Below are 26,197 nucleotides of genomic sequence, written 5' to 3' on the forward strand. Positions count from 1 at the left end.
ATTGAAGGGTTTAGTCTTTCAGCCAGTTTCGGCTCATTTCATTACTTTCCTTGCAAGAACACTTTAAGTTTATTGGCAATACACCTAGGGCTTAAAATGCCACTTCAGCAGAAAATACTGAATCAAATGAATTAATAGTGAAAGCTGAGCATAAACTAAGGTTGTATGTAATTCCGGCTCAGGGCGCCTAAAGTTTCTGAAATAGCGAAAAAAGAATGTTTCTCTTTTTTGTGTTGAAATTGGAGTAAGTACTTGCTTATATTGTTGGTTTTGCTCTTTTTCTTGTCTGAGGACACCGGGCGAGCTACTGTAAGTGCACACCTGTTATAGGTTGTCATTTATGCTAATTTGTTCGTTATTTGTGGACATTTACATCAAAGGGGTTGGAAGACGGCAGTTCATAGAAATTGCGTGTTTGAGGCATATGAGCTGCAGATTACACTCTGTGCATAGATCGCCACCTAGTGTTGGGCCCGGATGTTTGCAGTTTGTTGTTGTCCTGAAAAGTTCTTTGGAAGTCACGAGATAGGTGACTCCTCCTTTGGACCTCATTTCGCATGGGCATCGGATCCATCCTCAAATAGTTTTTTTCCGCCATCGGGCTCGGATGCGTTTCCTGCGCTCCGGTTTGGAACCGAATTTCATTCGGCGCACAATCCTCACCCAGTTCGACGGTATTGTTTCAATTGCGCTCCACATCAACGCGATTCTTCACCACTTCGAAGTCTTCGATTCCGGTTGTTGACGAAGGCCTTCGGGCCTACCTAGGCCTTACTCTCTGGCTCATGGAAAGGACGCCATTCAAGAAGTGTCCTCAATTTGGGTCGAATTTTCCCCACACCGATCTACATGAGGTGTGCAACCTTTGCCTCTCACCGGAGCACGAGGCCAAAGACTGTTCCGCTTGTGCCTCTTCCGCTCCAAAAAGACGATTCTGGACCGACTAGCTCGGAGAACCATGGCTCGCTCGTCACCTTCGATCCCCGACGACCTCTTTGAAGAGGGCATCGACGTGCCTGAACACCAGCACGCCGAAGAAAGTGCCAGCTCCTCTGATGCCGAAGACTGAGACGTCAAGGACATCACTCAAGCTCAACGGGTCGTAAGTAAGACAGTCGACCCCAACCCTTCCTCGCCACCCTCAAAAAAGGCTTCGGTCACACCCTCACCTTGGGGCCGGGTGCACACAGAGAGACTGCTTCCCACGCCCACCTTTGGGCCCCGCAAAGAAGCCTACTAAGCCTTCGGGCGGCTTGGGCTTGAGTCAGCCTATACCAACACCAAAGAAGAAGCCATTTTCCTTAACCACGCCAACCGCTTCTCCGACACCTAAGCACACGGTGCCGAAGACTGGCAGCGGCTCATAGATGCCGAAACCGCACTCGAAGCAGAGTAAAAAAAACACCCAAAGGCCCCGATTCACGCGCTTCGGAGCCGAAGAAACACCCAGAACTGAAAAAACATGTTCCGGTAAAAGACATTTCAAAAGGTCACACTTCTAAACCAAAAGACCATAGACCAGCTACCGACTCTATGCCGAAAAAACCTCCTGAACTGAAAACTTTGACGCCGAAGGATCTGCCCTGTACAGAAGAACTTTTTACACCAGATCCTAATCCAAAAACTTTTGTAAAGGATCCTAAGACTGGCCGGCTAGCTCTTAGCTCCAAGAAGAGGCCACTAGAGGCGCCAGCACCTCCTCCTCCTCCTCCTCCAAAGAAGAGACATTGCAACCTCTCCATTAAGGGTCCCTTCTCCACCACCTCCCCATACTGTTCCTCCTCCTCCTCCTACACCTACACCATCCACTAATCCAGATGATGATGTGGATACAAACTCTGATGACACAAATGGGGGTGCACATGACCCAGCAGGGACCAATAGTTCCCCTCCGTCACCTAATCTATGGGATGATTATAACACCCCTGATGTGCCTTACGATGTATATCCTTCCAGACCTTCCCCCCACCAGAGGACACTATAGGTTTTAACCTACTAGTCCAGAGAGCTGCCCAGTACAATGGGGTTGACTTGCACACCGATGCTGTGGAGGAAGATTTCCTATTAGACACTTTTGATAACGCACAAAGGTCTCCTGCTATTTTGCCAATGCTTAAAGGTGTCATCAAGCACGCAACAGAGGTTTTTAAAGATCCTGTTAGGGCTCGGGTCCTCAACCCTCTCATTGAGAAAAAATATAAAGCTGCTCCTACAGACACCGTTTACATTAGAGGTCCAGCACCACTAAATTCTTTAGTAGTGTCTAATGCACGTAAACGTGCTAATTCGCAAACATCAGGTGAGGCCTCACCACCAGATAAAGAATCTAAGCTCCTTGACACCTCCGGTAAACTAACAGCGTCACAGGCTGCTAACATTTGGCTATTGCCAATACCCAAGCGTTGTTGGCAAGATATGACGGGGCACATTATGATGAACTGGAGTCCATAATGCAGTATCTACCTGACAAATATAAAAATAGGGCCAATGAACTCCTACAAGAAGGTAAAAATATTACTACTACTTCCATTCGTTATGCCCTAGATGCTGCAGATACTGCCTCATGGGCAATCAATACCAGTACCCTTTTGCGCAGACATGCCTGGTTACGTATTTCAACTTTTAAACCTGAGGTACAAAATTCCATCCTCAATCAGCCATTTGATGAGACACATTTATTTGGCCCTAATGTCGATGTGTCTTTAGAGAAAATGAAAAAACACCGACGCAGCAAAATCTATGGGAGCCTTGCAGCAGCAAGCTCCCAGATGTTCTTTTCATCGCTCATCATATAGCGGCAACACAAGAGGCTACTCCTCCGAAAGCCCCTCCACTTCCTACAAAATCCTAGCCAATCCACATACACTAAGGGCTACCAGAGAGAGGGTTACAGAGGTAACAACAACAAAGGCAGAGGCAAAACCAACAACTCCCGTTCTGCCTCCACTCCTACCCAATGACTTTCCTCCCCTTCCCCCCCCCAACATTCCACTCCTGTGGGGGGGAAGGCTGCTGCAATTCCTTCCTGCCTGGACCAACATCACATCAGACAGGTGGGTGCGAAAAATTATTCAGTCAGGTTACTGTCTAGAACTAACATCTACCCCCCCCAAACATACCACCCAAACAGCGTCCAATGTCACAAGAACATCCATCACTGTTGAAGCAAGAATTAATATCTCTGCTAGAAAAAAGTGCAATAGAACCAGTTCCTCTGCACCAACAAAACGAAGGGGTTTACTCCCTATATTTTCTCATCCCTAAGAAGGACCGCTCTCTGAGGCCAATTCTGGACCTTAGACCGCTACACATATACATACAGTCAGACGATTTTCACATGGTCACACTCCAACAAGTCCTTCCTCTCCTCGTACAAATCGACTTCCTTGCTACTCTAGATCTCAGACGCATACTTTCTCATTCAACAGCACCAAGATTATTCACCAAGTGCCTAGCAGTAGTGGCAGCACATTTATGAAGACAGCACATCCATGTCTTCCCGTACCTCGACGACTGGCTCATACAAGCCAGCTTATACAACCAGTGTGTGGAACACACTCATGCAACAATCCAACTGCTCCACAACTTGGGGTTCACAATAAACCACACCAAGTCTCATCTGCAACCATCCAAAGTACAACAGTATCTCGGTGCTACAATAAACACCTCAACTGTGCTAGCTTATCCCACTCCAGTAAGGATAGCCAGCATGCAAACTCTTCTCACAAAGTTTCAGCCACAACACTCCCTTCCAGGACAAGTGTTAATGCAACTCATTGGGATGATGGCCTCTTGCATTTTCATAGTACCCCATGCAAGACTTCAAATGCGTCCTCTACAAGAGTGCCTATCACGTCAATGGAACCAGGCACAAGGTCAATTAACACACCTAGTGTTGGTAGACGGTCGGACTCATCGCTCTCTGCAGTGGTGGAACACCAAAACCTTTCCAATGGACGACCGTTCCTAGAACCAGTTCCTCAGATAATCTTGACACCGGACGCATCGCTCTCCGGCTGGGGGGCCCACCTACTGCAACACACCATGCAAGGCAGGTGGACACCACAATAAAAGCTACTCCACATCAATCATCTGGAGTTACTAGCTATATCCCTAGCACTAAAAGCAAGTATCAAACAAAGCTGTGTTAGTCCGCACGGACAACATGACCGCCATGTATTACATACAGAAACAGGGCGGAACGCACTCCCTGCAACTCTCTCAACTAGCACAGGACATATGGCGGTGGGCTATACCTCAAAACCTATTCCTTCTAGCCCAGCATGTTCCAGGAGTACAAAATACCATAGCGGATCTGTTAAGTCGTCAGACACAACAGACCCACGAGTGGGAACTTCATATGCAAGCTCTTCAACCATTCTTTCAGATGTGGGGACAACCTCAGATAGACCTCTTTGCCACCCACAAACGCTAAATGCTCAAGCTTCGCCGCCAGATATCCACACCCACTGTCCAAAGGCAATGCGATATGGATGAACTGGTCAAAACAATTTGCGTACGCTTTTCCACCTCTACCACTCATGCCACTAGTAGTACGCAAACTACAGCAGCATTCTCTGACCCTCATCCTAGTTGCTCCAACGTGGGCCAGACAACCGTGGTACACCACACTGCTACAACTGTCTGTAGTACCGCACCAAAAACTATACCCGTCTCCACGCCTTTTAACACAGAACCGTGGAGCGATCAGGCACCCGGACCAAGCTCAGCTCAACCTTGCGATCTGGCTCCTGAAATCCTAGAATTTGGATTTCTTAACCTTCCTCCAGACTGCATAAATGTCATAAAAGACACTAGACGTCCAACCACTAGAGCATGTTATGCAGCTAAGTGGAAACGCTTTGTAATATGTTGTCACAACAACAATATTTATCCCCTAGACTTAGCCTACACGTCTATTAGACTGCATATTGCTGCAATAGCAGCATATCTGCAAAACAGACAGCATCTATCTCTGTTCAGAGTGCCTGCAATTAAAGCCTTTATGGAAGGCCTTAAGAGAATAATTCCTCCCAGAGTACCACCTTCACCTGTGTGGAATTTAAACATTGTTCTCACACGGCTAATGGGACCTCCCTTCGAACCCTTACATAAATGTTAACTACACTTTTTAACATGGAAGGTTGCGTTCCTTGTAGCTATTACTTCTCTGCGGAGAGTTAGTGAACTACAAGCACTAACCATTCAGAACCCTTCTTGCAAATGCATCATAATAAGGTCGTTCTCCATACTAATCCAAACTTCCTGCCCAAAGTCATTTTTCCCTTCCACCTCAATCAATCTGTGGAACTGCCCGTTTTCTTCTCGCAGCCACAGACAGTAGAAGAAAGAGCTCTTCATACCCAGGATGTCAAAAGAGCATTGCTATACTACATCGAAATAACACAACCCTTTCGTAAGACTAAAAAACTTTTTGTGTCTTTCTCACCACCACATAAGGGTAATCCCATTTCAAAATCTGGGATAGCTAGATGGATTGTTAAATGCATACAGATTTGCTACCACAAAGCTAAACGTACGTTATCTGTTCCCCCTAAAGCCCACTCTACAAGGAAAATAGGGGCTTTAATGGCATTTTTAGGGAACATTCCCCTAGATGATATCTGCAGAGCAGCTACACGGTCTACACCTCACACATTCACAAAACACTACTGTGTAGATGTGCAAACTAAGCAACAAGCGAATGTGGGCCAGGCTGTTCTCAAAACATTATTTCAAACTACTGCAACAGATAGGGGTGGTCGCCGCGAAGAGTGGGTACTGCTATACAACCTATGCACAGTGTGTAATCTGCAGCTCATATGCCTCGAACGGAAAATGCTACTTACCAGTATGCATCTGTTCTTGGCATGTAGAGCTGCAGAGTTACACACGCCCACCCGCCTCCCGGCTACCCATGTCTGTTCCAGTGAAATCTTAATTAGATTCAGCTTACATGGACATCCTTCCTTTTCTTGCAAAGCTCCAACATTTCCCTAATGGCGAAAAACAATCTGAGGATGGAACCAATGCCCATGCGCAATGTGGTCCAAAGGAGGAGTCGCCTATCTCGTGACTTCCAAAGAACTTTTCAGGACAACAACAAACTGCAAACATCCGGGCCCAACACTAGGTGGCGATCTATGCACAGTGTGTAACTCTGCAGCTCTACATGCCAAGAACAGATGCATACTGGTAAATAGCATTTTCCTTTTCAGTCATTGCTGGAATATCTGCCATTCATTTTGACCCTAGCTTACCAGTTGCTTGACTTTGCCATTTGAATATTTCAATACGCTCTGCCAAACCCATCATTGTTGCACAGTCTATTCACAAAGGTCTTTAATCACTGTTCGATTAATCAGTTACGTATGGGGATATGAAATGTTTTTGGAATCCAGCACCTTGGTACTGTTTTGGAAGCACTCCCTTACCTGATAAAGCTGTGTAAGAACTTATTTGGCTTTTATCTTTGCATATGATATCCAAGAACATGTTTAAGTTTTCTTTGCTAAAAGTAATTAAACCTCAGAAATATTTATTTCCCATTTACTCGAGGACATTTCTTTATGATCTGTTTTCTTTGTAGTACCAGTTGCGGAGAGGGTGTGGATATAATTAGCACTCTTTGGTAGCTTAATGTTTCCCTGAAGGAGCCAGGCATTCACTTTCTGTAAAAAAAAAAGAGCATTTTCAATGCAATAGGTCTCGCATTTGTGAGAGTTTGAGCTATTGGTATTGTAAATGACAAGGCCTTTTATGTATGTATTTTGAAAGCCTGCAAGCACGTGTAAATATGCACTTTGTACTTATAGTCCTTTCTTACGAAATGCATGGCTGGCGGTAAAACATGCATAGTTACTGACAGCCTTGCTTCTCGTAAGCAACTACTACTAGAAGTACAAAGTGTGTGTTTATGCACTGATTGCAGGTTTTCAGTACACATAAATAAACGGTATGGTCATTTACAATGCCAACAGCTCAAACTCTCGGAAAGTACGAGACATATAGCATTGCAAATGCTTGTTTTAAATTCTGAGCTGTGCATCAGAAGTCCTCGCCATCCTGTTCATTTGCCTTCCTAGAGCTCTAACTGGTCACCATCGTCCTTCATACACGTCAGATCTGCCACACTTTTCTACCAGCCTGATACTAAACACAGCAGCCCATTAAAAAGAGCACACAATTACCACACCTCCTTAGCGCTGTCCATTGATGACCCTTGGGTTGAACCCTTTTGTCAATATTGCTCACTTCATATACCACTGTATTGTTTTTCGTTACTGCCAAGGCTTGTGTATTCCATGTGATAACTGCCCAATTTAGAATGCACACTGCATAGATCACAGCTACACAGCGGTACTACGAAAACACAATAATACTGCCATCACTTGGAACAGGAATGTTTTAAGCTACTTCTTACAACTTTAAGCTTAAAGATAGAAGAAATCATTATCACATAGCAGAAGAAAGACCAACACTTTTCTTGCACTAAAAGTGTTTCAGGACAGTGTGTTGTGAGATAATTGCCATTTTAAAGGAATCCATCCAATTTTGGGAAATATTTCTGCACAAGTTAAACTTTAGCAGAATTGCATTGTATAGGAGAATAATAAAGTATTTTTCCACAGCAAACAACACGATTTCGACGTGGAATATAAATGTAGCAAAAATTTCCAAAGATCTTTGTGAAAGCTGCAAAAAAAATAAAAAAGCTTCATATACTCCTAACGCTCTCAACCACCTTCCCCCACCTGGAAACCAACTTGAACAACAATTAGTTAAACACATTAAATTTATTCAAGGATATTAACATTGAACATGGTGTTCCACCTTCTTTTAATGTTAGCAAGTAATTTGTTACACCAGTCAACACAAAGGCCCTCATCAAGGTGCTACTTACCTCCAGGCAGGCAGAGCGTATGGTAGGTGTCACACTCATCTCTACGCTGGGCTCTTTTCCACTGCAGTTTTTACGCGATCCTCTGCTTTGAACTATGGCGCTTCATTTTCCAGTTATCTGGGTTGGAACAGGAGATCTGAATATGTTGATTAATGGTAGGTACTACTGACTTACTTTCCCTTGATCTTTAAATATATCCTGATATTTTGAGATCTACACACCCCGCTCTGACTAAGGGTTGGGCCACCTGCTTCATTTGGTCTTGAAGAAAAAGACCAACTTCTAATCAGAGGCTAAGTGGAAATGAAGCTTTATGACCTCTTGAAAGTCAACATCAGCACCATAAAGGGTATTCAGTGTGCTGTAGGTTCAAGACATTATGCCAAAAACAGTGGTGAGTTGCTAAAGAACACAAAGGTGTCCAAGGGAGTTGGCAAAACTGCAGACTTGGGGATGTAGGATATGCACTGGTAAAAGATCTATGAGCCCCAGGACAAGTCACCAGTAACAATGTATAAGTGTGAGCACTTAAAATGAAACCCTGATAGTAAATAACATACAACGCTCGGTGACGCAACAAGCAATGTAATGTTAATTTCACTGTGATTTGCTCATAAAATGAAATGTAACCTTTTAAAATGTATTGATAAACGTGTGAATGTGTGTTTTATTAGTACAATTCTTCTAAATAACATGTTATTGGGCCTATATATATATATATATATATATATATATATATATATATATATCCAAGAAAGAAGTGACTCAAACAGATATATTCACCAAAGAACAAAAATATATTTCCACTACAACGTTTCAGCTTTTTTTATCTTTCATTATCACATAGCAGAAGAAAGACCAACACTTTTCTTGCACTAAAAGTGTTTCAGGACAGTGTGTTGTGAGATAATTGCATATATTTATAATTTATATTTATTATTATTATATATATATATATAAATATATAATAATATATAATATTATAAAAAAAATATATAATAACACATACACACACATATACACACACACACCATGACATTGAAACTAACATCCCTCACTGGAAAGTAAAATAAGACATTCGATGAAAAAATACATACAAAACAAATTTGATATTAACAATCACTGTATGGTGGAATGTAAGACTGGTGCTATGCGTTTCTTTTTTCACACAATCATTGAAACGGCTTCCTTTTGCGCAAGAAAATCTGCATGCTTTTTAAAGTAAAAAAGAACCGATGTTGGATTGTTACATCATGTTTAAGACAATGAGGCTCAGAGGGGCCATTTTAGGCAGTCAATGATAGATATTTTTGCTTTGTTTGACTGCTTTGCAACCCCTATGATTTGTACAATGTAAGTGTGGTGTTAGCTTTTTGCAAGTTTAGCAGCTGATCGTCAACAATTACTGCTGATTAACATACCGCTCCATCAAGCAAGCACTCCATGTTATTTGCACAAGAAGACTTTAACCTAAGGAGCAAAGGCCATGCATAATCACAAAGCAATTGTCCAGACAACTGAATATTCAGTAGACTGGACATAGCCAACGATCCTTCCCACTACAATAGAAAAAACTACTGGTTCACTAGGTCACACTGCCTTTAAGTGACATTAATCGTGGACTAAAGCATGTGTAACAGCATCCGCAGGAAGCTTACGAGGCTTCACTAAAGACTAGAGTCTCAACTTCCTTATGTCTGACTTGGGACAAGGAACACAAATCAATCAATGGCCCCACTCAATGGCAGGGAACTGCTGGATGGGCACAGAGGACACCTGTACTCCTTCGGACCAGTCAACCACCTCGGGCTGGGGGAAGTCTGGTACAGGCGCGGTCCACTCTCCCTGGAACTCCTCCTTGGTGACTCCCTTTTCTGCTGCTGCCTGTTCTTCCTTTTCAATCTGCATGGGCAACGGAAAGTATTAGCAGCTGTGCCTAGCAGCCCAGCAGACCCACATTACAGCTATCCTGCAGTTCCTCACCTCCTCCGGGTCACGGTAGAAGTACAGATCAGGCATCACTTCCCATGGGTGCTCTCGGGAGATAGTGCCCTGTAAATCCTACTACCGGCCCTGGTGCCCCAGATCTCTCGGTGAAATGAGAGAAGGGAGTTTGCTCATCTGGTAATAAAAATGGCTGAGCAAAAACAGAAGTCTCCTTTAGACCCCTGCCGCTTCTGAGTGATTTATTACTTTGTTTCGCATTCAGTCATTTTGGCCTTTACACACCAAAGAACGTTTCTTGGAACACTATTAGCGACAGAGCGAAGCAGGACAGGTAAAGGTGGATTGGAAGAGCCGCGTGCACAGGTGCCCTTGTGAGGAAGCTGCAAACATGTAAGGTCCGGCCAAGTGCGCGCCACTCGAGTGTAACTACTTTCTCAGCCAAGTGCTCCATGATGTACACAGACGGATCGAATAACCCGGGAGTCCCTTGCGCGAGCCGCGCGTTCCTGACCTCCACGCGTCGCCAGAGAGCCATGCCTCCCCTGGTTATTTTATGTGTTGTATATGTTCCCCTGGTCTGTGTTGTTCTTTTACGCAGCTCAGTTGACTAGAACGTTAGCTTTGGAGTTCCTACAGGGCATTTCTAACGTCTCGAAGTGTTGAAAGACCCGCGCACTGTTTTTCCGGGACCCACTTCCTCCCCTATCTACAACAGCAGCAGCTGTGCGGGTCTGATAGAGACAAGTCATGGGGATGCCAGCAGACGGGGGTGGGAAGACCGGACAGCTATAATGGCAGTTGATAACTAGGACACCCCCATCAGATTTTGGGTTGCAGGAGATAATCTTGTAGGCAGCCACTGCGTCGTCTTAAACCAACCAGTGCTGCGCGCGCACCACAAAGGAGCCGATGCCGGAATCGAAACCAGTGGTGCACGCGCACCACAGTGGAGCAGGGGCCATGGAGCCTGTCGTCTGTCCTGCGCTGATGGGCGGAGCAAAGGCGGTGCATGCGCCCGCCTTTGCCCAATTGCGTGCCGTATTTTTTTTGGCTCGTTACAGCCAATGCCAGCCTGCGGAAACAAAACCCCACACACAAGCGTGTGGTTAGCTTTCTGAAACCCATACAAGAGGTCTCGCGCTGCACGAGCAGTGTTGCAAACTGCAACGATTGGCGCAAGACCTAAAGCAATGTCCTGCTACATATGCTAAAGGGATTTGTTATCACGATCTGATTCGTATTGGCTTGAACAAGCACTTATAGATACTTCAGCTGGTGTTTGCCCCAAAGTTAGTACCTTTTTAAGAAAGTGGGGGCTCTGGACTTTTTAAGAATCTTGTAAATTTAAGTTAAAGCAAGCCTCATGTACACGTAAGTGTTGAGCTTTAAAGATACGGTCATGCTAGTCTTTCATATCTATTTCCTTCATTTGAAGAGAAGTCTGTTAACTGCAAAGGATATCAGAAGGATTAGGTTTCAGAATGTCAACACTGATAGATATTGAAGGGATAAATTAAGTTAAATAACATTTCCAAGTCTCTAGAACAGTCTGTGTGGCATTAAACTACTTTTTTTTAAAAATATTGAGTGTCTCTAACTGTTTGGAGCAAAGGCCAGCACAGTCTAGTGATGTTTTGAGCAACTAATATTCTAAACAAGAATCGATAAGAAGTCCTATCAGGGCTCAGCAAGAGTTATTCAGGACCAGCTATTTTTAGGGGCTACTTGCATTTTTTGGGGAGTTGAAAATTCTCTTACTTCAGGGAATACAAACTGACTTTTGACATCTGTCTCTGAAAGCAGAGCAAATGTTACAAGATAAGATTTAAAGGCATCTTTATTGCTCACAAAGTGAGAGAGCAATACAAGTGCCATTAAATCTTCTTATCGTGTCATATTTGCTAGCTTTGAGAGGCCGAGGTCAAAAGTCAGCTTATTTTTTATTTTTTTTTGCAGCGTTTTTTATATAGAGCGAACTAGACCCGAACCGAATCAGGTATCAGAGCGCTTTACATAGCACCAGTTACGTGACATGAGGACACACTTTCATTTTAGGCACGGGGAGATTAAGTGATTTGCCCAGAATCACAGGAGGTTTTTGGCGTCGTTACCGAGACTCGAACCCAGATCCGAGGTCGAGCGCCTTAGCCGTTAGTGTGTCCTCATGTCGCTTTCTGTGACTTAAGCTAGAGGATTTTGTAAAGCTAACAGTTAGACAATTGAACTGTGCAAAACATGTAAATGAAAGGCTGTTAGATGTCAGGCTTTTTTCTAACAACACTGAAATGGCTAAGTGAACTGTTCAAACATTGAAAATATATTTTACTAGTTATGAAGACCCATTTTTATAATTTTATGGTGAAGAATATTTGTATAGGATCAAAACAAATTAGAACACTTTACTTGGTTATGTGCAAATTTTAAATATTTTTGCTGAATCCCAATATCCTAAAATTGTTTATCCGCTATTATCACTGAAACTACATGTTAGTGGTGATGTTTTGTGGCCACTTCAATGAACAATATGCTATCTGTAAATGACCATACACTACCACATCATGGTTTGGTAATGTATTTATGAAAAGTGAGTTTTTAGACCTGAATTGGGAATTATTACTGCTTCTTCCCAGATGACAATGCTATTAGTGACCCAAGAGGCAAGCCATGAATCGTGTGTACCCTATATATGGGCTTGATTCTTGTACCACATGGAGCAGACATTTAGTCTAGAAAATAGTTTTTTTGGTACAGCAGAAATAGTGAACTTACGTTTTTGCCGGTGCTCTCTTATTTGATGATGAAGAAAAAGGCGTCGCCATAAGACAAAATATTTGCCTAGGATCACACAATTTGAGACCAGTTCACGGGTCAAGTACATTGCCGTTAGGTCGAGTAGATTATTGAAGTTACTAGACCTGCAGGTCTAGTAATATTTTTATGATTTTTCTAGCTCGGCTCTGTTAAGTAATAAGGTGCTGTCTATGTCCATCATTGTGAGAGCGGGTGGGGGCGTCTGGTTTGAGTTAGAAGATGACTTTGTATTAGAAAAAGGATTTGGTCGTGGACCTCGGGGAGTTTTTACCCTACTTGGATTGTAATGCGAAACTGAGTCGTGCAGGTTGAGTGTACATACCCACTGTCATTATTGAGGAAAAATCGGGTCTAGCAACATCCTATACTTAGGCGTTTTGTTAAATTTGTTTTCAGTATTAAGGCCCAGAGTTAGTTGGAATTTGTTTTGATCATTCCCCATTAAAATGTAGCAGGTGTAGGTGGCTTTGTTTGTAGAGGTTTTCAAACTCTTCCGATTTTATTAAATTTTCATTGACAAAGTAACCATGCTGTATGAGATTTCAGCAACCTTGGTGAAAGCAGTGTAATCTGATCCGGCTTTCATTCTGTCTATTGGGGAAACTAGCATTGGTGAAGCAGATGGGTCTAGTCTGTGAGGGCTATTGCCTTTGGTAACAGGTTTTAGCCATGTTTAAACTAGTGTGGCTGCTGTTCAACATGGACAAAAGTTTGTGGGGTAGATTGGGGTGGGGGTAGAGATGGGTAGTTTGGTGTGGGGTAGAGTTGGGTAGTGTGGGGTGGATTGGAGTGGAGTACGGTAGATCAGGGTTAAGTGTAGTAAATCGGATTGAGGTACATTGGGCGGAGAAGGTAGATCGGGTAGGATAGATAGGAGTGATTTGGAATAAATTAGATGGGGTGGAGTGGGGCAAGCGGTGTGGAGGGGGTGACCTAGAGTGGAGTATAATGTTGTGGAGTAGTGTAAAGTGGTGTTGTGTGGAGCATGCATGGTGTGGTAACGGTGACATTTCTGACAACACATTTCCAATTGATATTACCATTACATTTGCACACACAGTTTTACTGCAAACAAACGATAAATGTGTGGAAATGTCATCACCTAGTGTATATGTGCTTCCTTTCTACTCTCCGAATTCTGAAAAATCAGCACGGTTCCTTTTTGTTTTGTGCTATAAAAAAAACCTTCCACATACATCATGTCCTCTCACATGGGTGCTCCGTAGGAACGATGGTCACATAAATTTTCTAATTTTGAAGTCGGCAAAATAAATCTTTCAGAATGCCCACAAGAATTCCTAATCAAACCAGACAGCTGTGCTGTCTGGTAGGCTTCGACTTGAAAAGGGGATTCTCTTCCTGTTTTTTTTTTTTTTTTGTAGTTTTGCTACTGTAGTTATTTTGAATGCATTATGCACCAGCGCATTACCCCTTAGTACGCTTGTGACGACCTATTGTAACTTCTATTTTCAAGAGAATTAAAAATATAGCACATGATTGCATTTGTGAGGAGATTTTGAACCTTGGAGACTTTGAAAAACTGAGCATGGGAATACGAACGACAAAGCAGAAGGCATTAGCATGAAGAATATTGGAGTATCTCAATTTTAATATAAAGGTGTCCTAATATGCAGATCGGACCTATTGAATTAATTGTTCTCGCCTACCATGATGTTGTCGTACCTAAACAAAATAACCATTTCTCTGCTAGGCCTTTTTTGTTGGGAGGGGAGAATTTGGGATAGTTTGCGTGTAGGCTTCCATAACGTTATTTTCCCATGAGCTATCCATGTCAAGTTTGTGTCCTTTTTTCCAACATCCTGAGAAATCTTAAGGTACCCAGGGTTTGTCAATTGCCCTGTAGGGGGCTGAGAAGATAGGCAAAATATAGTATAGCTAAATTATGCGTTTTGGGGGGGTAGTATAAAAGTCTTCTGCAAAAATTCCCCCCCCCCCCTTCCCTAAAAATGACGTTAACAAAAGGTTTGCTGTGCTTAAGTCACTTTTTTCCTTGCTTTAAGGAGCATGCAGAGCTAAATCAAATAAACCTATATTTGTTTTTTTTACCACAGTTTTGCCATTTTTCAGAGGCGACACGTTTTTAGGTCTAGGCTGTAGACCGCGCATGCGCGGTCTAAGAGACATGCTGTATCTACTTGGTGGACTTCAGCCCACACATAGGCTTCCCATTTGCTGGCTCCATCGTTTCTCTCCTATTCTTTCTCCCCATTTGTCCATGTCATACATTTCTTGTGCAGCTTCCTGTGTTTACCCATCACTGGGAGAAGGGACCAAGTGACTATCCTTGATTTTATGACCAACGTAGCAACTTTTTCTTGGTTTATGAGTCCTCTTCGGGAGCGCTGGTGTGTTTCATTCGCTCCAAGCGCCATTTTTTTCTTCTTCTTATTCTCACACTGCACACAGTTGATGCTGCCATCGCCCATGTATCTTTGGTCGCTTTTATTGTTTACACACCACACTGGACCTTGTCCCATGCCCTCAGATTTCTCTCTCATTCTGCGATGGTGCCTCAGCAACCACACAGGACCCTGCTCCCGCATGAGGATGTCAGTCTCATTCCGTGACCCCCCCCCCCCCACACACACACACACACACCGCCCTTCTAGGCACAGTACACCCTCCCACTTTTAGGTCCTAGTTTTAAGGTGCGTTACTACCCCTGCTTCTTGGGCTCTGCAGCCTGCCCTTTTTCTTGCTGAACAGCGAACCAACATGGAGCACTGAGCCCGGGTCACGGATGGTACGTTTTACAGAAGTATTGACTCGACGCACAGCAATCGAGTCAATACTTTTGTTATACAGTTCGTGTCCACAACCGACAGCACGCCATAAAGATCAACATGAACACTTATGAGGACATCGCCAAAAGCACGGAGGCCAGAGCCTCAACATTTGCATTCAAACCAGATGAAGCGGACCGCATTTATGCACTGATCAGGGAAGAGAATGCACAGGAAACCACTATCCGCTCCAAAGAACAACATATCAGACAACTGATATATCTAAGCAAGAGACGTATAAATCAACAATTGCATGCCACCACATTGGTCAAATACCATCGGAACCAACGCATACCTAGGGGCCTACGGATTGCCCTCAAGCCATCCCTGTGTAAGAACTCTAAAAAATTCCAGGATAAGTGGTACGAAATCCTAAATAAATGTTCCTTGGACCTTATCCTTTTAATTATCGAGGAATTATCCGGAATATTGGAAGAACTAACCGTTGAGATTACACAAACGTCTACAGAATTATCTAAAATGCTATCAGAGGAAGAGTTGAATACCATCTTAGAAGATATAAAAACACAAATGGATAAACACACTAATGAAATAAACGAACGCAAAATTCGAAAGTATAAGAGGGATACCCTAGACTATCGACTGGGGGAAGTATATACATGGGCAGATATATACGCCCAAAAAAGAAGGAACAGACCATATAACTCGCAGACAGATACATCCTCTTCGGGTAGTGACAACTCACAACGATCTAGACGAGCTCAACCCACAAGAACCTATCCAGAGACTGATCAAGCACAGCAACCAACCACGAGTCAACCTGTAGAACCAAATTCTTTTTTAGAGCAGGGCCAGTCACAAAGAGGCGACCCAGGAGAGGACAGAGCAAAGGACAGAGAGAAAGAAAAAGACAAAGAGAGGGAGAAAGAACCTCCTATCACGAGGAGTACAGCGGGAACGATCAAGGACAAGAAATCTACGAAAAAATAAATCCAGATCAATTAGTCATTAACATTAGTAAATACAAATTAACCCAACACGAAGAAAGACTCCTACAAAAAGGCACTTCATTTGTACCCACCACCCACACTGATAACCTAGAACTGGAAGTAAGTTTTTTTTAAACTTATGCGGAAGTTACGACTACGCCATTTTTTTGAGAATGTGGTGCCCAAACCACCCAAAGATGAACCAGATCAACTATTAGGACTACGACCTCACAGTACATTCCAACCACCCATAAGCCATAAAACACTGGATCTCTTTGAAAATAGAGTCAAGCAAGATCTTACTAAGATCAGACATGGAAAGAAACATCACAAAAACATCACACAAAAAGACACAGACACGTTAAAAAGGATCTCATCAAATGAACAAATCAAATGCATAAAAGCTGACAAAGGGGGAGCCCTAGTCATCATGGACCAAAGTATGTATAACCTAAAAGTCATGGAACATATTACTGATACAAACACCTATATGAGATTGGACAACAATCCAACCATGGAATTCACTAAACTATTGATAACCCTTTTAGAAAAGGCATACGATCAAGGTATTATCAATGAACGCACAAAAAAATTCTTGACTAAATCAAATGCGAAGAGTCCCACTCTGAGAATGGTGCCGAAAATACACAAAAATCTAATGGACCCTCCCATGAGACCAATAGTCTCCACTTGTGGAAGCATCCACGAACCCGTGGGACAACTAATAGATAAATATCTACAACCCGCAGTACAATCGATGAGGACTTATACGAGGGACACTACTGATTTTATCTCCAAACTACACAGCATTGAAATTAATCCGGAAGAGAAATTAATTCTATGTACAGCAGACGTACGCTCCTTGTATACGTCCATACCCCACTCCTTGGGCATCGAAGCGATTGAGAAAGCTTTGTTAGACTCCTCCATAGACAGTGGATTCCAAACATTTCTCATGGAACTTATGCTGTTCACTCTCTATCATAGTTATTTTAAATACCAAGATACCTGGTATCTACAACTGGTGGGCATGGCCATGGGCAACTCGGCAGCTCCCGTCTATGCTAACCTCTTCATGCAACAATTCGAAGAAACCCACATCTTCACAAAAAAGGAATGGACGGATAACCTGAAACTGTTAACCAGATACATTGACGATATCTTTATCGTATGGAAAAACAGTAAAGAGACACTAACAAACTTGTTAACCCAATTTAACTCGATTGATGAAAGGATCCAATTAACTTGGGAAATATTGACACAAGTGTTAATTTTTTGGACGTCAAAGTCACAGTCAACCCTCAAGGATTCGAAACTGACCTATTTACGAAGCCCACAGACAGGAACAACATGATTCACTTTTCGAGCTTCCATGAACCCAACCTCAGAAAACATCTCCCATTTTCCCAAATGGCGCGAGCCAAAAGAATAACATCAGATCCCCACAAATCTATGTTGAGAATCACTGAAGTAGCTCAGAAATTCCACCAAAGAGGCTATCCCCAGGAAATCATTAAGGAATCCACCAACAAGATTCTTACAATAGAAAGATCTAAACTCCTAGAACCCAGAAAGGAAAAAGTACAAGCCCGCATAGTGGCGGTTTCAAAATATTCTACAGCCAGTCCCAAGTTCAAAAGTATAATACATCAACATTGGCCACTACTCAATCTGGAACCAGATTTCAACCAGATATTTAAGGAACCTCCCTTGTTTGCGTTTACAAGGGCACTGAACATTGGTGAACTAGTTCAATACAGACACACACCAACTACAAAGTACACGGGCACCAAACCTTGCATGAACTGCGGGAACTGCAACAACGTCATGAAGGGAAATGTAATTAGCCACCCCATGAGAGGCAATACAATAAAATTACAAGTCAATGCTACATGTGATTCGAGCAACCTTATCTACGCTTTAAAATGCCCGTGTGGTAAACTCTATATCGGGAAAACAGAGAGAAAAATCAAGACAAGGCTAACTGAGCACAAATCAAACATACGGCTAAAGAACAGTAAATCCACTGTGGCTACGCATTTTCAGGAACACTCCCACAACATTTCCCAATTGAAATTTATTGTATTGGAAATCATCGTGAAAGTTGAAGGTAGAGATAATACCAAATATCTCCTGCAACGTGAGAATGTATGGATTCAAAGACTATCGACCCAGAAGCCATCTGGGCTCAATGAAAGAATTGAACTCTCTTGCTATTTATGATTAGGAACAATGTGATCTCATGAATGGAGCAACAATGGGACACCTGTGTATTCTCATGTCGACCCCCACACAGTTGTTTTTCACTGTCATTTGTTACCGTTTTCAGTTTATATTATTTTTATCCTTGTTCGTTATATTTTTATAATGTAACTTCTCTGATAATTACTTTGGTTGGCCCACCGATTTTAAATATAATAGTGAATTATAGGACACTCCACTAACACACGCTCGAACACGGACACTTATAGGCTTTCTTCACTTTCTATGACCACGTGATCGCAACTAACATCACATGAGCCGATCACCAAACCGATACTAACACTCCCGCTCGGAACACCACGGCAGCTTGGAACCGTTTCAGCGAAACCAGCACCCAGTAACAGGTCAGTCCTTAGAGACCCCGGCAGCCTTTTGGCGCACTAACGTTTTGAGAACTTTCTCCCAAGAGAACTGTAGTATTACCCTTACCGCTACTTTGTAATCCACAGATTGTACGAGCACATAGAACAGCGCTACACGTAAGCATGGTGACGATAATCTCTGACCACGTTACACAGGTTGCGGGACATTTTTTAAGGTGCCACTGTAAAACACGTTTCCAAACACAACCTTCCCTCCTTTCCTTCACCTTTAAACCCCAAACATCACTTACACTCCACAAACCCAGCCCAACATTCATCACGATTTATGTTTTATTCCATTTCAGTATCCTTTTCCCTGATGAAGAGGCGGATATGCCTCGAAATGCATTGGATGTTTATAAAAGGACAGTGCTGACATATTAAATATGTAGTGAATACTTGCAAAAATGCTGCAAAAAACGAAATAAATGAGCTACTAAAAAAGAAAAGAATGAAATTCTGCTGAATAAAAGCATATTTGAAACTTCAAAACAAAGTTTGGAACCTCTTTCTTCAGGAGAGGAACTAGGGTGTGCAACACAGGATGGGACAGTGACCCACTGATCCTACTACCGGACGTTTTACAGAAGCTCATCAGGCCAATGGCACAGCTGTGCCGGCTCGGGCGAGTGAGCCCGTGCTGTGAGGGACGTGTGTGAACAGTGGTTAGTCAGCCGGGGGACAGACACCAACTCCAGCTCCAGCACAGGTTGCCTGCACACAGCCATCAGCGACGTACTGACATAACCTTGCGCCGCACTATTGGGGGTCACCTTGTGATAGAAAACATATACAAACCTACAAAGGCCGGTGTGTTTTTAATTGTGTCAGCATGTTTAGGGTGGGTAAATTGTTATTAACAAGCAGACTGATATTCAGTAATGTTTTCAAAATACAAACGGGCATGTAATACTAGCAAACATTTTTGGTGTCATTTCCATATTTGCAGTTTGCATATGTTTTACATTTTAATATCTTGGGCATTTACCATCGCTGCAAAACTCTTGTGCTGAAGCAACTTTAGGGTGACCAGAGACCCGGATTTGCGATGACAATCCCCGTTATTTAGGTCTTGGCTGTAGATACAAGAGCCTCGTATGAAAAAATAAGGCTCCTCTCATTCTGCAAATCACAATCTTTTCTCACCAATGGACACATCTGTTCATTCAAAAGCCAGAAATAAAAAAAACCTCCTGTGCAAAAGCAACGCCCCTTTCTCCGTATCTGGAATTAGGCACTCCCATTGCAGAGACCATTGGCTATGCCAGTGCTTATTCCGAATTTTTGTGCTTTCAACCTACTTTCAGTTTATGGTGGAAAACGCTGTGAAATGCTTGGGTCATCCTGAAGAGCTATAGATTTCTGAAAAGTATACAAAATTCTGAATAAAGCAAGGAGGCATTTGTGTAGATGCCTTCAGGTTTTCCCAAAATAGCTAACAGTTAAAATAAAATGCAAAATCTATTTTAAATTAATTGGGGAAAGTCCCCTTTGTGTGACCATGTTTTAATGTATTACTTCTCGCCATGTTGGTCCATATACAAGACAAATACACCGTTACATCTGCAGGGGTTTGTGAGTTTTCCAAAAACTCGAGGTACCCAGAGCCAATAACGGAGCTGCATCGGTTCCTCCCAGTACTTTAGTTGATTGATTTTAAAACGTATGGACGCACTTTACCCACGATTGGAAAGGCGACTCTGGACAGTACATACAAATATCCATTCAAAGGCACCTTCAGACGCAGGCTCTACAGCAAAGTTTTTGGGTACGTTTTGGCTGTGGGAGTAATGTAATCGTGAAAGTGGCAATCTTTTGATCTAGCCCCATCCTCCACCATTCCAACTCTAGGAACAATTGCCTCCTCCACTACTGCAAGGCTGCCTATTACAGACTGCTGAAACTAATGAAAAGTCCTCTTTGACTCTGGGGAACAATCTCTGAATAGAACGGCATAGAAGGTTGCCAAATGAAACAAAGGAACAGCCAACTTTTTAAACCAAATGTATGGCTTACGAACAGCACTGTAAGGCGCTAACCTCTGATCTAACCTTTCTACACCACCCTTGTGGTTATTGTAGTCTGAAATGCACACCAGTTTCCACACTTCAGTAACCTGACCCCAAGCAGTCGCAGATAATGCAAGAAAAAATATTCCCAGAGGGGAGCGAAAGTTGCGCAAGGAGTTGCTTCCCTTCTATGCATATTTCCCTGATGTCTAGTGAGCTTCTGCGCCCCCCCACCCCAGCCGAACTACCCATTAGGGGCGGCTGAACAAGGATATACAATTATCCCCTGTAGGGACCAACTCTGCCCAGAGGGGCCACTCCCCAACATTAAACAAAGCACTGGTGGTCTAGTGGTGTAGATTCCTTCTCCATGGTCGTGGCCCCGCCCATGATTGTGAAGCAGGAATCCACAATAGACAGACACAGGGGGAAAGGAAAAACTCTTCTGTGCAGTTGGGAGGTTTCAGGTGATTAGATGGAGGACAAAATGAAAGGTGAATTTATGAAACAAAATTATAAAAAAATAAACAGATGCCCTAAGTTGTCTAGTGAAATCTAAAAAAAAAAGTTCAGCTCGTCTTTAGATGAACCGTAGTATTCAAACATCTCATCCTCGATGATTGCAAAGTTTGAGATGACTTTCCAAAGCTTGGTTGAACAGTGCTGGCTTTGGAATTAAAGGAGCAGAATTTCCCTATTTTTATTTTTTTAATAAACTGCTTGAATAGTGGTTTTGTCCATCAAAGTAGGCGTACTTTATCACATTTTTTAATTGAAGTTCAGGTGAATTGCTGGTCAATGGCGATTCTCCGCTTATGAATTCGGAGATGCTCATGGGGTTGGTTAACAGATAGATGATAGTTTTGCATCAATATCCTTATGCATTTCGGAATTGCCAACTGTTTGAAAAAAAAAATAATCAAAAACACACACACACACATATGTCTACATTCAGGATGGATCAGGTTTGCTGCATTGATGTGGCTGACAATCCCAATTGTATTATGCCTTGGAATTTGCATCTGGTGCAAACACTCAAATGCAATGTTTGAGTGCCCAAAAATTCATTGGGTAAGTTAGATAATTTAAAGAGGGCCAGTTTTCAGTATCCTAAAAGTCTGCTGCAGCTGTTGCATTGGTTACAATACATTACAATAATTTGAAGAGCATTTTTATTTAGTTCAGTATTCTTGAAATGCCTATTTTTTTTGTTGTACACGGAGTATAACTGTGTAGTATAATAAGTAATAAGATTTCTGTTAAGGTATTCCTGTTACTTTTATTTTCCAATCTCCCACTTCACAATACCCACAGGATATTGTGGTACAGATTAGCATATTTTACAACACAAAATTGAAATTTTGTGGCACGCATTAGAGTTTTTTGCGGTACTATTGCAGCACTTTATTTCGCTCATGCCCATGCGTGTTCAGCAATAAACTAATTGAAACCATTTCATAATGATATTCACTTTGAAATGGGTATGTTTTAAAGTATTTGTGAGTGTCTGTTTGCCATACTTTCCTTTATGGTAACATTCTAAAGCATTGAACAATGTAAGTTCGAAAGTAGAGGAAGAGTAACCATCCCGTTCTATCAGCTGCTGTGGAAACGTTTGCCAATCAGGGACGACCGAGTAAAAAAAATTTAGTGCTAGAGGATGGGAGTGCACAATGTCAGTCTGTCATCTTTCATCCCCAAATGCTCGTGAAACACTAAGTCAGACAGAGCTCCCAATTTTAGCATGAATAGCTAGATAGATTCTAGGCAGGCGACCAGACACCAACCGTGGTTACCCAGAGCAGATCCTTCCTTTGCAACTTGGAACTGGAACAAAGAGGCATTGTTTAGATCATACTTTCAAATATATTTTGCGTGTGGAAGACGTGAATCCACTGAGCATGGGTAAGAAAAATGGTTTGGGGTGGTTTTGTCAAATGGTAAGTTTTGAAGGAAAACTGCCCCAACCACATGTTATCCCATGTGGAATTTCTGGGCATCCAGAATAGATCCCTCCAGTCGCAGTACTCAGACACACATCATAGTCCTACCATGCATGTGCTACACATTGGGCACATGCACGCCCACAGATTATCATATCATGGTTCTGTGTTCCACATTACAGCAGAACTTTCCCAAGAGGAGCCGGTAGGTTTGCATCTCCTTGACACTGAGAAAAGGGTATAGCCTCACTAAAGATTCACTGTATTGAGTACACCAATGCCACTACTTTATGTGATGCACCTAGGACATGGTGGACAGTAGTCCCAGGCACTCAATGATGGCACGAAGGAGAGCCCTACCAGATTCTGGACTTCACACTTGCAGGGGCAGGCCTAGGCCTCACGATAGATGGGCTTGACTCCAAGGCCAAAATAAACCTAGATGCAAGTCCATATACAATCGTGCAATCTGGACACGTCCATTTACCATGTTGGGGATTTTCCCATCCCAACCTATCCATTCTGCATTTTATTGAAGCTTCTGCACCCTGAGACTAGTATGCCAACCTTAACATGCTATGTAGCTTTCACTAAAAGACATTGAATTGTTGTAACTGAATCATTGTAAACCAGCTTTTGGGTTAGAGAGAGGTTTGTGTGTTACTGATCTTACAACTTTGTGTGGCAAAGCACAACAAGTTATTTCTTCAATGAAATATGTTGCCTAATTCAATGCAGGCGCACTAGCAATGATGAACTCTGCAGTATGCCAGACTGGAAGGCCCCGTGAGCATGACTGAGTTTAATTGACACATGGAGGAACTGTTGGAGCCACTGCTGTTTATTCTTTTAGATTTGTCCATTCCACATACTAGCATTGCCAGGGATGCCCAGCTCAGTCCACACTACCATTTATATGTAGGCCCACGCTTGAACCTAATTAATGGTTGCATCTTTAACCTGGAGATACAGCTACCCATGTTGATGGGGTTAGGTGTCTGTTCATTCATCGGTTTGAAACTTGAGCAGTTTTCTTTTTTAATCTCACTCGGCAGCCAGGCTTCCACAAGTGTGTACGAGGGGTATTTGTTTCAAGGCTTGTGCAAATCCCTCTGAAGTTTGGTAAAGAGGGGTAGAGTGACTTCTGCTGTATATCTAAGATTTAATCAGCATACTTAAGTCTATTAGCCATGGCTCTCTAAGTCACTGGATTGACTGCCTGAAAGCGTTGCACTGTGTCAAGGACCACTCTGTGTGGTCATCCGCGAAGGTCGATCTGTAGTGCAGTATATTTGAAATGAGGCTGAGTGAAAGAGACTGATTTTGGCACCCACGTACAAATGCTCCTCACTCAATCCTTTAAAATAATCGCCCTTTGAATCATCATCCGTGGTATTCCCTTTTATTTTCTTCCTGCCTGTAGTCACCTTTTTCCCGTTCCTGGTATGTGATGTGTGTATCCTTTTGTATTTTTAGCAGAACGCAGCTCTCTATAACCAATAATCTTGCCCAATGGAGGATGTTTAAGGCCCCTGCTACCTTGAACTCTCCGTGCATTGCGCATTGCTCTTGTAATGAAGTGCTTGGACTGCTGTTTAGAAGCCTCCTTGCCACTCTCCGGAGCCCTTGGAGTCCACCCATCAGATCATAGTGCTCTAAAGCCCGGCCCCAGCTATAGATCTGCACGGCTATCTGCTTTGCCAGTATTCCATACGTTTTCACTCTGGGCGAGGGAACATGTAATTAGGCTGTACGAGGTAGTGAGTGTAGTGTTTGTGAGTAAGGCTATCCTGCTGTCCTGCTCCCGCAGCACTCTTCAGTGCATAGGATCACGCCTTCTTTCGCTGACGAGAACTGGGGACTCGCAGCCACCTAGCTTTGGGAAAGCGTATGCTCTAGCTAGGCTGTCTATTCTGGCTTCTTAGATGTAAATTAGAAGATTGGGCCAATGTAAAATGAGTTACTTTGCATTTTTATCCAGAGCTCAGCAATAGGACGCCTGCATTTGGGCACCAGTCTCACACCTGTGCTGAAATTATTTCTCCTCTTAGCCTGAATCAGCCTATGGGCCACTGTGGGTAAACTGTTTGCAGGAAGTAGCTATGGCCTAATATAAAGAATTTTCTTTGAGGGCAAGACTTTATTTAGATTTTTTCTGGTGTCGGAGTTCTATATTCCTAGTGTCAGATATCTATATTGCTGGCATCTAACTTTTTCTCCTTGGTAGGCAAATTCTGGAAGCTCTACCTTCCCCCACCTTGCTGTGTCTGCAACCTAGGCATTTCACCTTTTGGAAAGCTATTTTTGTAAAAACAACTGCCTTTAACAGGTTTCTTTTGTTTTCGCAGGCGAGGCTCATTTACCGATGCAGATCATACCCGAGAGAGCAGTTCAACGACCATTCTACAAGCATACCAGTCGAGTTAAATTATTTTATGTTGACACGTGACTTTTTTTTCTTCTTTTTTTTTTTTACCTGGTTCATCGTTTTCTAGCGAAATAAAAATGTATTTCGTTACTTGTATCTTGCTTGTTGTGTTCTGTTCTTGGGACTGGTGGGTGAAATGTAGTTTTTAAGCTGACCCAGTTTTTGTAATTCGTGCTAGAGCCTGCCTGAAAATCAGTGTTTTGTGTATGCTTACTTATCTGCATCCTCCCCAAATACTGCCTCCCACTGTCACTTTTCTAGGCTTTGGCTCCAAAAGGAGAAAGGTGTGTTTTGCGTTGCTGATAGCAGCCGATGGACTTTGATGCTGACGGCGGTGTTGTTGAAGGGACTCTAAAAAAAAAAAAAATAATAATAATAAATTGCAAATAATAATGAGCAATATACACAATTAAAGACCGTTTACTATGAAATCACCTCTGTTAAATCATGCCATGCAGAGTCAAATCAACATTACAACCAATGGTCAAGTTAGCATATAGAGCGAAAGGACATCCCCCTGAGGGTCGAAAAGTTGACATCATATCAGTTCTTTGACAGGAGTGAGGTGTGATACAGGGTCCTAATACAAATCGCCAAGACCTTGCCTCCCCAGCTCTCTTTGCTGGGGTCCTGCCTGGGACGTGCCAACAAACGAAACCATGTAGTGGGCCAATGTGTGTAACTGCCCGTATTGTGTCTCCTTTCCAATCAGACTATTCTGAAGGAGTGAGGGAAAGGGGGAAACGTGAATGCCGGCACAAGAAAAACAAGTAAGGAA

At 42.8% G+C, this 26,197-nt stretch overlaps 1 protein-coding gene across 1 annotated transcript in view; it reads left to right on the plus strand.

Annotated features, from left to right (window-relative positions):
• The window catches only part of ILF2 (interleukin enhancer binding factor 2), a 43,284-nt gene extending 17,769 nt beyond the window's left edge, over positions 1-25,515 (plus strand). Inside the window, exon 15 of the mRNA XM_078671409.1 lies at positions 25,340-25,515. The gene's annotated coding sequence lies outside the window, so the exon portion shown is untranslated. The remainder of the gene's footprint in view (positions 1-25,339) is intronic.
• The last annotated feature ends 682 nt before the right edge of the window (positions 25,516-26,197 follow it).

This window comes from Lissotriton helveticus, chromosome 12, assembly GCF_964261635.1.
Source record: "Lissotriton helveticus chromosome 12, aLisHel1.1, whole genome shotgun sequence".
In the NCBI taxonomy this organism is placed as follows: Eukaryota; Metazoa; Chordata; class Amphibia; order Caudata; family Salamandridae; genus Lissotriton; species Lissotriton helveticus.